This window comes from Oreochromis aureus, linkage group 9 (genome assembly GCF_013358895.1).
Source record: "Oreochromis aureus strain Israel breed Guangdong linkage group 9, ZZ_aureus, whole genome shotgun sequence".
NCBI lineage: Eukaryota > Metazoa > Chordata > Actinopteri > Cichliformes > Cichlidae > Oreochromis > Oreochromis aureus.
Window position 1 is genome coordinate 12250035 of NC_052950.1, and position 12709 is coordinate 12262743.

Consider the following 12709-nt stretch of genomic DNA (forward strand, 5'->3'; position numbering starts at 1 on the left):
AACGTTATTTTTGTTAGGTCTAATTGTTGAATGTTGCCATTGTGTTTCTTAAATTTGTACAGTCTTAGTTCAAGCAGTATTATCAAAGCTATTCCTTTGATCCTGAGCACCTCTAACCACTTTGTGTTGGGGGAGGTTTTATTGCAGATACATCCTATCTGGAAGATCTACTTCCTTTGATGTAAGCTTCCTGCGTTTACGACCCTTTGGTCAGCAGGAGGTCTCTCACACACACACACACACACACACACACACACACCTGCATATACATACATACAGTGCCTTGTCTTTGTAACCAAAGGGGGTTGCGAGGGGAGGTGTTTTGTAAACTATTGTTTGAAGTTTGTCAATAAAAGCCAGCGAGAGGAGGCCCTCATCGGGGTCACTTCCATGCTGGACATAGACGAGGCCTCCCTTGCGCAAGTAATCGATCGATCGCTGACTGTCTTGTTTTCATTCATGATGAATAAGTCTCTAGAACTATCGGGGTTTGTGGGAACAGACCCAACATTTATTTGGTCCTTCGGAGCCGGAGCCTAACACATCGCATCCACCGCGGGGAGAGGGAGAGGACGCCACCGCAACGTCTGGGATGATGGACGGAAAGTCCTGGTGCTTTGTTTGTCACCAGGCCGGATAATTTGCGTCTGAACTCCCCTCGGGATGGATGGCGATTAACGGGATACAGAGACTCTTCCCATGAACGGAAACAACACGAACAGTGAGTACAGAAGGCCTTAGAGAGCGGCTACGTGACCCTGCGTTGATCGCAGGTACGGGAGCGCGCTAGCCGCGTGAGAGAGACGCAGGCTTCTCCGCCGTGTGGGGCGTGGAGATAACCTAGGTTCGGTAGCTCCGCCGTGAGGAGTGTTCGGAATCTCCGCCATTTGGGGCGTTTGGAGAGTGTCCGAAGGTTGGAATCTCCGCCATTTGGGGCGTTTGGAGAGTGTCCGACGGTTGAATTCTCCGCCATATGGGGCGTTTGAGAGTTTTCAACAGAGCGCGCTAGCTGTGCGTGTAGACGCAAGCGATAGGCCTATGTTGTGTGTGTGCGGGCCAGACGTGGTCTGCGTGAGTGTGGCTGATTGTTGTCTTGTGTAAGAATAAAATATGTAAGGGGATGTAAAATTTATGGAGAAATATTCACCGGGCAGCATGCAGTATGTAGGTTGTTGGTGTATTTGAAGGGATATTAGTGGAAGTTCAGTGTAAAATGCTTGTAGAAAGAATAACTCTAAGTGCAGCAGGTAAAACAGGGACAGCTAAGCAGAGGAAGGAATTGCAGTTAGCAGTCGCTAAGTTGTGGAACAACACCGTGGAAAAGCATTAGAAAGAGCAAGAATGTTAGCAGAAAAAAAGAGCCAGAGAAGAGCGTGAGAGGCAGAGGTGGAGGAGAGACTAAAGGCTGAGTATGGAGAGGCATTAGGAGCAGCGTTGAGTCCAAAACAGACTAGGCAGGAGAGGAGACAGAAAGGAAAGAAAGTGAACATAAACGTTGCAACCACATATCCATCCCTGATACAACAGAAAAAAAAACATATGGTGTTTAAGTCTGCCTTGAAAGAGGATGAAATACACTGCAAAGTTTTATTGGGCAGCACGTGGTGTGTGGATCGTTGACGAATGAATTGAAATTGTGCTCTAAGCAGAAGTGAGTGTGAGAGTGTCTGACGTCACGGTGTGTGTGTGAAAAGGTATCCAGCTGGGGCAGACGTGATTCTGCAGGTCACCTGCCCAGCGGACAAAGAAATAACATAAGTTGTGTGGTGAATGATAGCACGAAGAGTGTTTGGTGTTTCTCAGCCTGAAACAGCTGTAATGCTACTTTCTGTTTTGGAGAGAAGAACAGTTTAAAAGAGAGAGAGAGATGTGTGTGGTTTTAAGCAGTGATGAGAATAATGAAATGTGATGAGAGGAACACAAAAACATACAGAAAATACATCAACTATACTAACCCTACATGCATATATACAATAAATGATACTCATGAAGACCAGACAGCATCTTAAGCATGAGATTCTGTTTGTCATCTTGTCCAAGTCACTAGTAAGATGAAAGTGATACATAGACTAGTGGACTGAATATTATAGGAGGAAGAATGCTGATGAGGGGTTTTAAATGAGTGAGCTGATTGTGAGTTTCTGGTGTATGAAGAAGTTTTACCACGGCAAACATTTTTTTGGTTACATGAGAAGAAACTTATTATGTGATGAGACAACAGGGTTATGCTGTATGTTGTGTGTGACTGATTGGATGAATGTTTGAGATTGATCTAGCTGTTGATTTGTCTTTTGTTACTAAGTTGAGCCTGCCAAATGGGTTGTTACGATTTATCCCCCTGGCATGAAGAACACGTGTCATGACTTAAACAAGGCCTTTCTTTTCTTTGCTTTCCTTTCTTTTTTATTTTGTTACTTTCATGGTGCACTGAAGGTTTCGGTTGATGATCTCTGTTTGAGCAGATATGCACGATTAGAACAGAAGCGTTATACGACTCGTCGTCGAGAAAACTGTTGCAAAAGTGAGTTTCTCCAAAAGATTAAAATGGGCTTGGGAGAAAGCCACTTATTTGGGACAATCAGAAAACAAGTCCCTGTCAAAAAGGATTCAGAGAGGGAATCCAATTTGGAGTTTTTCTTTTTCCTTTTGAAATGACGTTATTTTGCTGTGGGTGAAAATGAAAATGCGACGATGAAATTCCACAATCAGCAAAAAGAAAGAATGGATGACTGTGTGAATGAGTGAGAATTTTAAAATAAATGGGGAACTAACTAACTGACTGACAAAAGCTGACAAGACTGACTGACAACACCATTGTGTGAAGTTAACCCCCACCTGACGAAGGTGTGGATGCATCTCTGTGTGTGTCTGTTGCAGGAGCAGAAGGAGACCACAGGAGGAAACTTGGGTCACATGACTATGTGAACTCTGCAAATTTAACCTTTTGGTTTAAAATTTTCTGTGTCTGTGAATTCACCATGGGTGTGTTATTAACTACTTTGTGTTGCTCACAGAGATTACTGTGAGAAAGAGTGTATACACCTGCGCAGCGCTAACATTAACATTTCTTTTTACAGCAGATGGTTAATCATGTGATTTGATCATGTGATTTATAGCAGGACACAACTTAATGTGTTTTTTCTATCACAGGATTACTGAGATTTTGTGTGAAGAAAACTGTGGTTACAGGCTGTGTGTTGATGATGAAATTACACTGTGTTGTGGAGAAAATATGAATGTTACAGGGGAGAAGTGAATACAGTTTGAGACATACTGTGATGAAACCATTGTTACTTTTTCCACAGCGAGTGTTAACTTTATGACTTTTTACAGCTTCTCTGGAATCTGGATGGCCCACGCCTGACCACCAGGATGAACTGTGTGTTAATGTTTGTTTTTCTTTAAGAGTGCTTGTAAAGGATTCAGCACAGACAGACAAGTGACAATGGAACAAATGTGCAGTGGTTACAGAATAGTTGAATATGGGGCTCATTAGCTGGCCACTACTGAGCTCATAGTGATAAAATGAGTGGAGTGACATTGCTTAAGGAAAGTCACCGATTAAATTGTGGAATAAATTGGGATGATTCATGATTTGGGACAAATTATGAGAATAATAATAGTGATTTAATGATTGGAGAAAACCTGCACATGATATTTGTCTTTTATGCTGAATACTTTATTATTCCTTTGATCTATAGTCGGTTGAAAATGTGAAGTTTGATTTAACGGATTTGTCTTCCAGGATACAGGCTCCAGGTGGAGCTGAGAGTTAGACAAGCTAAACATTTAATTGCTGACTAATGTTTTTACACAGGGTTACAGCTTGAGTGAAGCTGCTCCAAGGGACAAACCCTGGAGATTGTTTTAGGAGAATGTGCAACATTCTTGTACATGTCTCATTGGGGAGTTGACACGTGGCGGAAGCCATGTGGCAAGAGGAGTGTCATTTTAATTTGCAGATGTCGTGAGATGCCATGACGAGAGAAGTGACTGAGAGGATCGTCCACAAGATGGGAGCTGAGGCCTGGAGAGAGTCTTCAGGAGGATCAGAGATCGCCTTCAGCACAGAGAGCTGTGCTACTGAGCTTCCAGGAGATCGTCATGAGGAGACTCTGCACAGCAAAATCTTAAAATAAAATGAAAGAGTTTCGACGCTTGACGTTGAGGAAGACAACTAAGGTGTACGACGTGCTCTGCCTTTAAAATCTTCAGCAACGTTGAATCATGAAGATTTGAGGGAGCGTGCCAGGCTCCATAAGTGACAGCGCAGAGGAGGTCCAGCGATGGACTTGTGGTTCTGTGAACAGCATAAATGCCAGGTGACTGTGAAATAACTAACAGCACTTTTTTTTCCACAAGTGAAGCCAGTAACTTACTATCCTAAAAGATTAGCTCTAGTTGCTTGTGCTTTACCTCCATGCGTGAGATCAGTATGTGCAGCAGCCTAAGCTGTACAATGTTTCAGGAAATAGTTTATTTCACCTTTTGACATTGTTAGTTTCACACGAGGTAGATGTCTACTACTGCAGACTAAAATTACATTTCCGTCACCTACAAGACACTTGTCTTTAATGTTACTGTTACTCTCACAACCACATATAACCATAAAGTGATGCACAATTCTGAATCCGTCAAACCTTTTGCCAACGAAGGAAGAGGGCACTTCTCATGAGTGTAGACAGCGCGTAGAGAGGAGTGTAAGCCGAGGGATGACTTAACAGATGTGCCACTTGGTGAGGGAAAGGTTTGGTTTGTTGGTGGTTGAGTTCTACAACAGTAGAGGGACAGACTAAAACGGGTTTACTGTAGTAGATGGTGAGAAAGTTATTTATGCAGGACAACTAGCATGTTTTATATTTGCTTGAGTAGCAGAGATGCTAGCTTTAACGGAAGTGTCTAATTCTGCAGAGAAATAAGATGTGACGATATACACTGATAGCCAGTATGCATTTGCTACATTACATTTCTTCGTGGTACAGTGGGTGAGCTGAGGTGTGACAGCCTCTACAGGGAAACCTGTAGAACACACCAAACTCTTGCAAAATCTGCTGGAGGCAGTGTTATTACCCAGTAGAATTGCCGTTTGTAAATGTGTAGCACACATGTGAGGGAAAGATCCCGATGCATTAGAGAATGCTTTTGCAGATAAGATCGCGAAAGAGGCAACTTTAGGAGAACATGGTGTTAACGTTTTAGCAGTGCACCGCCAGCAGACGTTGGCTAATATGCGGGATGCACTGGCAGACATGCAGGGCCACTCATCTACTGCAGGGAAACAGTTGTGATTTACAGTAGGAGCGAGCCTGTAGGATGGTGTTTGTTATCTGTGTGATAAACCAATACTGCCTTAGACTTTGTATAAGACTGCTGCTATTTTGCGCCATGGGCTTTGCCATGTCGCAACAGGAGGGAGATAATGAGTAGTTTATACTTTAACATTAAATACCCTTTAAAAAAAATTTTGCAGGTCATGTATGATATGTTGCAAGCATAATTCTCGGGGTAATTTCAGACCTAAGAGAGGGAAATTCCCCAGACCCAGTCACCCATTTCAAGTTACTCACATGGACTATAGAGCTGTCCAACTGTAATAACTATGAGTACTGTTTAGTGATAGTGTCCTTTTTCAAAGTGGGTAGAAATTGTACCAACTAGGGAAGCAGATGCCATTTCGGTTGCCAAAGCAATATGTAAGAATATCATTTGGGACATGGGATTCCTGAGACCATTTATAGTGATAATGGTCCACATTTTGAAAATGAAGTGATTAGATTGATGGCACAACATCTAGGGATAACACTAAAAACATCATTGTTCATATCACCCATAAAGTGCAGGGTTGGTAGAGAGAACTAATGGAACAGTAAAGTTAAGACTTTGGAAGAGACACGCAGGACATGGTTAGACTGTATAGAATTAGTTAGGAGGTATACGAATGTACATGAGGATTACTCCAACAGAGAATGGTCTGACTCGTTGAGATTATATATGTTAGAGCATTTAGAGTTCTAGTCTTCTGTAGTGATGATAGGAGAGCAGAAGAGAGAGCATATTAGCAGATTAGATGCTTAAAATGTTTAAAAGTAAAGAAGTCTTGAGAACAAATGATCTGCCAGATGGTTCTGTTTCTCCGCAGGAGCAGAGTCTGAAGTCTGGAAATTGGATGTTGACAAGGCCATGGAGAGGAAGTGCTGGTCCAGTCCACGGTGGGAAGGTCCATATCGGATGCTGCTGACGACGACCACAGCAGTGAAGATTGCTGGAAGAAACACTTGGATACATCAAGCGCACTGCAAGAAGGTGACACACATCCAGGCCAGCTCGGGGTAAGTGGCAGGAAGACCGGGTACAAAGGGGGGGGAAAGCCTCCAGGGCCCCTCGTCTCAATCCGGTGAAGAAACCAACTGAGCCACAGGTACTCATCAGATGGCTGGGAATGTGCTGTGCGCCTTCTTGTGCCTGTGGACCCAGAGTGGGATGACAGGAGCGCACTGGGACAGAGCAAACCACACCCAGTACCCACATGGGGTTTTCAACCAACTATTGGTGGCAGTTTGTGAATACAACCGCTCACATAAAGAACGAGACCAATGGTTATGCTTGTGAAGCCACTGTCTACACATTCTTCTGGACTGTGGCCATATAGCATCACTGAGAGTGAGACAGTTTGTTGGTTGCCGTAGCAACACATCCAGGAGTAAACATACTTGGAACACTGCCAACTTTTCAACTTCTGAACCTGACGGTTGATTCACCAGTAGCCGGGAAGGTGAACTGCTCTGGTATGACAGACCTGCTAGTCCGACTCCAAGTATTAGACTTGCTGCAGGACATTGAACAGCTAAATGAACTGGAAATAGGCCAGTTGCCTATGTGTATGAAGAGCAATGGATTAGTCCAAGTTGGAGATTTACCATGAAATCTGAGCAACGTCACCTATTCTTTGTGTCCTCTGCAAGAAGGATGCAAACAGAGAAGCCTTTTGTCTACATTTACATCATGAACACTTCTAAGCTGGTTGGGGTTTTGAGCCAAGAAGATCAAAACACCTTGATCCAATTTCCTTTACAAAGGTTTTCCTGTGGTGACAACAGGACAGGAGAAGTTGTAAATGCGGATAATTTACCAGTTGACTCTAACCCCCACAGGATGCCTACAGTGAGAAGATTTGGGGGTTGATAGGAGTCATAAAGAAGGGTGTTGACCAGGCTACAGCTTTGAAGTTAGCTGAGAGCCACATGGACAAACAATAAAGTCAACCGATGTGTTTGAATGTCTATGTCTGTATACAGTTGTATTGTAGTGACATATGATTTTTGAGAATGTTGATTCTTCTTGTTTGACTGTTACATTCAGTTGTTTACTTGCAGGAATACATAATGAATTGCACGACAGGAGTAGATGCACCACAAGGCTGGATAACTTGGTGAATGTCTGGTCCTTGGTGGCATCTTCTTTTGAAAATATTAATTCCTGTTTTTGGACTGTTGATACTGATTTGCTTACGTATAGGATGTAGTTTACTGTGTATGAGATCAATGAGAAGCAGGTTAACTGCTTACATGTATTAACTGTGAACTTTTGCATCGATAGAAGGTGAATGAAGAGGAGTTGTGTATGAATGAAATCTACACTGACACTGTCCAAACAAAAGGTGCATATAAGTTGAAATTTAAGTATATACAATGACAAAAAGGGGGAAATGTTAGGTCTAATTGTTGAATGTTGCCATTGTGTTTCTTAAATTTGTACAGTCTTAGTTCAAGCAGTATTATCAAAGCTATTCCTTTGATCCTGAGCACCTCTAACCACTTTGTGTTGGGGAGGTTTTATTGCAGATACATCCTATCTGGAAGATCTACTTCCTTTGATGTAAGCTTCCTGCGTTTACGACCCTTTGGTCAGCAGGAGGTCTCTCTCACACACACACACACACACACACACACACACACACACACACACACACACACACACCTGCATATACATACATACAGTGCCTTGTCTTTGTAACCAAAGGGGTTGCGAGGGAGGTGTTTTGTAAACTATTGTTTGAAGTTTGTCAATAAAAGCCAGCGAGAGGAGGCCCTCATCGGGGTCACTTCCATGCTGGACATAGACGAGGCCTCCCTTGCGCAAGTAATCGATCGATCGCTGACTGTCTTGTTTTCATTCATGATGAATAAGTCTCTAGAACTATCGGGGTTTGTGGGAACAGACCCAACAATTTTGTTATCGTTTTTATCGTTAACTCGGTTTTCCTGGGTCTTTTCACGTGTGTTATGAATAAATCTTCTTTTTTTCGGTACCGGCACTAGTTTTATTTTGTTGTATTCATCCGCGACACCTCATTGCCGGTCCGTGAAAATATTGTCGGGCATAAACCGGTCCGTGGCGCAAAAAAGGTTGGGGACCGCTGATTTATAGTTTATAAAAGACAAAATGTTCACATAAAATCATGACAGCGTTTACATGATATCACCCCCTACTAACACTACTTAATTTACTGTATCTTTTGAAAAACTACCGCTATTTATACAGCACAATACTTAAGAATATTTAACAAGAGCAAGTTTCATTTTTCCCTGGTTTTACTACCACACTGTTCACCAAAACGCAGCAAATCTTCACCATCTTATCCAGAAGGGTCACCTCTTCACCCTCACATGGAAGAAGTAATCTGCTTGGCATGGTGGTATGTGATAGGTTTGTAGCTTGAACCTATTCGCTGGAACGTTAAAGGCAATGTAATAACACAGCAAGCAAGACACGAAGTAGGCAAAGTTCCTTGTGTCACTCATGCATGAGGGAGGCCTGCCTGGAGCCAAGTGTCGTTCCACCTACTTGACCTCCATCAGACTCTCAGCCAGGTTCCCCATAGCACTCCTTTTATTGAGGTTACTTGAATATGCATAGGGTCATTAACATATGATGTATACATACACACAAAGAGTACCTTGCCTGTGGTTTTGTAAGTGCGTGTGTGTGTGTGTGTGTGTGTGTGTGTGTGTGTGTAAGCTGCTGACCAAAAGGGTCATAAAGCAGGAACAACATCCTAGGTCATAAAGAGGGTAACCTCCCCACACCCAATCTATGGTTCACCCTAGATAACACAGTGAAGCCATACAAAGGGCAGGAAGTTTTACCACATCAAAAGAAGCAGATCTTCCAGATAGGATGTATCTGCAATAAAACACTATAGCCCCTCACCCAGAACCTCGAGAATCTGGGGAGGGGAGAACAAAAGAATTCCTTTCAACACACAGTTAAAGTACAAATGGTAAGAATAAAAATGACAAACATTTAACAATTCACTCTAACAGTATGTTTGAAGCAGGGATTTCGGAGTACCCCTTGTGTAACGCTGGAACCCAGTAACGATGTGTTTCATCCATTTCATAGGCTGGTTTGCCTGCAATAATGCCAAATAATTTAGTAACTCTATAAACAGAACGTAGTTCTGCAAAATCACTCATTAGGATGTTTGTTCTAATTTGCTATGACCTCAGAGTGCATCGAAAATAAAACTAATAGGCTATAAAGAGTGATATGAACATATTTAGAACCAGTGTTGGTCAAGTTACTTCAAAAAAATAATCAGTTACTAATTACTGATTACTTCCCCCCAAAAGTAATCCCGTTACTTTACTGATTATTTATTTTCAAAAGTAATTAATTACTTAGTTACTTAGTTACTTTTTAAAAACACGATTTACAACCTGAATAGGTGATAAAGCGATAGATCTTTCAGCCCAATTCTACTTTTTCTGCATAATCCATCATACAAAATGTAATCAAATGGAAACATCTCTTTTTAAAACTTTAAATCTTTTAACTTTATGCATCAAGCAAAAACTTAATTATATGCAACATTCTCTGACTGGAAGAAATTTGTTTAACATTTAAACCTATTTTTTGCACATTCCAGCACATAAAATAAAATATTTTTTGTGTTTACACTCACTCTTTCAAATAGATGCAAGTAAAACACAGCAGAAAATAAATAAAATCAAAGACTCAGCGGTCCTGTTGCTCTATTTTCACCTGTAAAGCAGGAGTGGGTTAGGCGGAGGTTTACCCTGGTGCAGGTGTGCCGCAGCGGTCAGTGGAAGAATCCGCGAGTTTCTCTGTGAATTTCACATTACGTCGTAGTACACTTGGTGCTTGCTTGGAAGTTTAGGGGTTTTTTTGCTGTAAAAAGAAGTTTTCTTCCCACATACAACGGACACTAATGTTTTTGTCACTTTTTATGGAATCAAACTCAAAATAAGGTCAGTACTTCCACGCTTTAAACGCTGCATGCTACACTCTGTCCCTTTCGATATATTATGATCTGCACACAGCTGTTGTCACGAACGTCGCACTCGCTTACGTCACTGTCATGAGACGTTCTCGCAAAAAATCACGGTTTTAGTAACGCAGTAACGCAGCGTTCCTACGTGAAAGTAACGGTAATCTAATTACCGTTTTTGCAATAGTAATCATTACTCGTTACTTGAAAAAAGTAATCAGATTACGCGTTACTGCCCATCTCTGTTTAGAACTTACCAGAATGAAAATGTCTGTAGCACACCAACAGATATTTGGAGATGGAAGAGAACTGGATATCAGCTCGTCTCACAGCTGCTATCCAAACTAGACGCCTTCTTTTGGTAACATCCGATACATGATCTGCCTCATGTTGCTTCCAGGTGGGGAAAGAATGAAAAGATAAACCATTTTCAAGCTTATTCCCTTGCCAGTCGTGCGATCTAACATTACAACTCACCGCACAGCAAGTACGAACCATAGATGGTGTTATCCATGTGCTTTTGCTCCTCTTTCGCTAGTACTTTGTTTGGCCCAGAAACATGGTGCCTCAACCGACGTTTCTCCACGTTGGGAGAAACGTCATGATGAAGGAACTGACCTCCTAGCCTATTGTTCCTTCAGTGGGCTGGTTTCAGTCATTATGCAAATGTACTTTTTATAAGATTGGGGAAACCTGCAGTTAGCTGAGACTGAAGAAGTCACTTGGATGAGTGACGAAACGTTTCTCCCACTGAAAACGCTACGTCCAGATCAACAGAATCAACCTTTGGCGATTTACTTACCTGGCTGATTGAGAATGCATGAAGACGTTCAGAAAGCTTCATTTGGCCATCATTAGGTTCTGCTATTTGTCATGGTCCTGAGTCTCCGGACTCAGTGGTTTTGTTTTGATTATTATATATTATCTTTGGTTTTGGTTCTGTACTCCCTCTGTTCCAGTTCTGTCAGGTCTCTGTCTAGTTCTTCAGTCTCTGAAGAAGTCACTTGGATGAGTGACGAAACGATTCTCATGATTGAGAATGCATCAAGACATGAAAAGAAACGATTTTGGTGATGTGTGTTTACACTTTCTAAGACATCATTTTTGTCTATATGTGGTTTAAGCCAAATCATGTTGATTTTAATTTTATAACCCTATCAAACACCACTTATGATCTAAAGTGCTTTCCAGGAAAACAGAGTTCCAAATCTCTAAAACCACAAAAATCATAAAGCACAAAAAAGAACATTGTTATTCATAAATGACCTTCCACAATCCCACATCATACTATCTATTAAAAAAGATGTGAAAATTGCAGTACGGACATGCCACAGTTCAAACCTGAGACAGCTTGAGCAGTTTTGCTTAGAAAGAATTGGTCACACTACTGTTTGAAAATGCAGCCATCTCATTGTGAAGTACAGAGACAGCTTGTCTCCGTCCAAATATTCATTAACAGAATTTCTGGGTGTATCTCTGCTTTTTGCAGATGAAGTGGTTCTGTTGGCTTTATCGGGTGATGGCCTCCAGCCAGTGTTGGGAAGGTTACTTTTAAAATGTATTCCACTACAGAATACTGAATACATGCCCCAAAATGTATTCTGTAACGTATTCCGTTACGTTACTCAATGAGAGTAACGTATTCTGAATACTTTGGAATACTTAATATATTATCATGCTGTTTACAACTACATGAATGTCCTATTGCTGTGATTTATAACTGTTACTGAAGGTCCGCGGCTCGAAGCGTAGTAAAGGGACCTCTGGCTAATACGTCGGGTTCGTGTCGGGCTGGTAGCAAAACTAGCTTTACTTTGTTGTCTGGGTCAACTTTGCTTGCGGGAGACAGAGAGAGCGTTGAAAGGCTGCTCCAACGGAACTTATTTTTTTCGGGAGGAAAACACGAACACAGTGTACAGTTGAGTCTTAATAGCTTACTTACAAATGGGCTCCTCAGGCACTCTTCTTGGCTGCTGTGGTTATTATTATATTTACATGCTTCCAGCTCCCGTTTTTGCTCCGTGACAGCTCGGACTTTTCCTTTCTCTCCCTCCCTCGCTCACAGACACATAACGGGTATGGTAGTCCATTCTCCCTGCAGCACGGACTACACTGCCCATCAGGCTACATGCTTTAGAGCTATGCCTGTAGCATTCTGCCTTTAGCTTAGCACAACAACAACAACAACAAAAAGCGCTCTCTCACCCAGGAAACACGCAGAGAGAGCGCGTCACCCTGTAACCATGGCAACCGTAACGCTGCCGCCTGGAACAACAGAGCGTAACTGTCAAACAAACCCAAACAATCCTGACCCGCGAAAATATGAAACAGGGAAGTACCGCCGTGTATTCCATTTATTTCAACAAAGTAACTGTATTCTGAATACCACCTTTTTAAACGGTAACTGTAACGGAATAC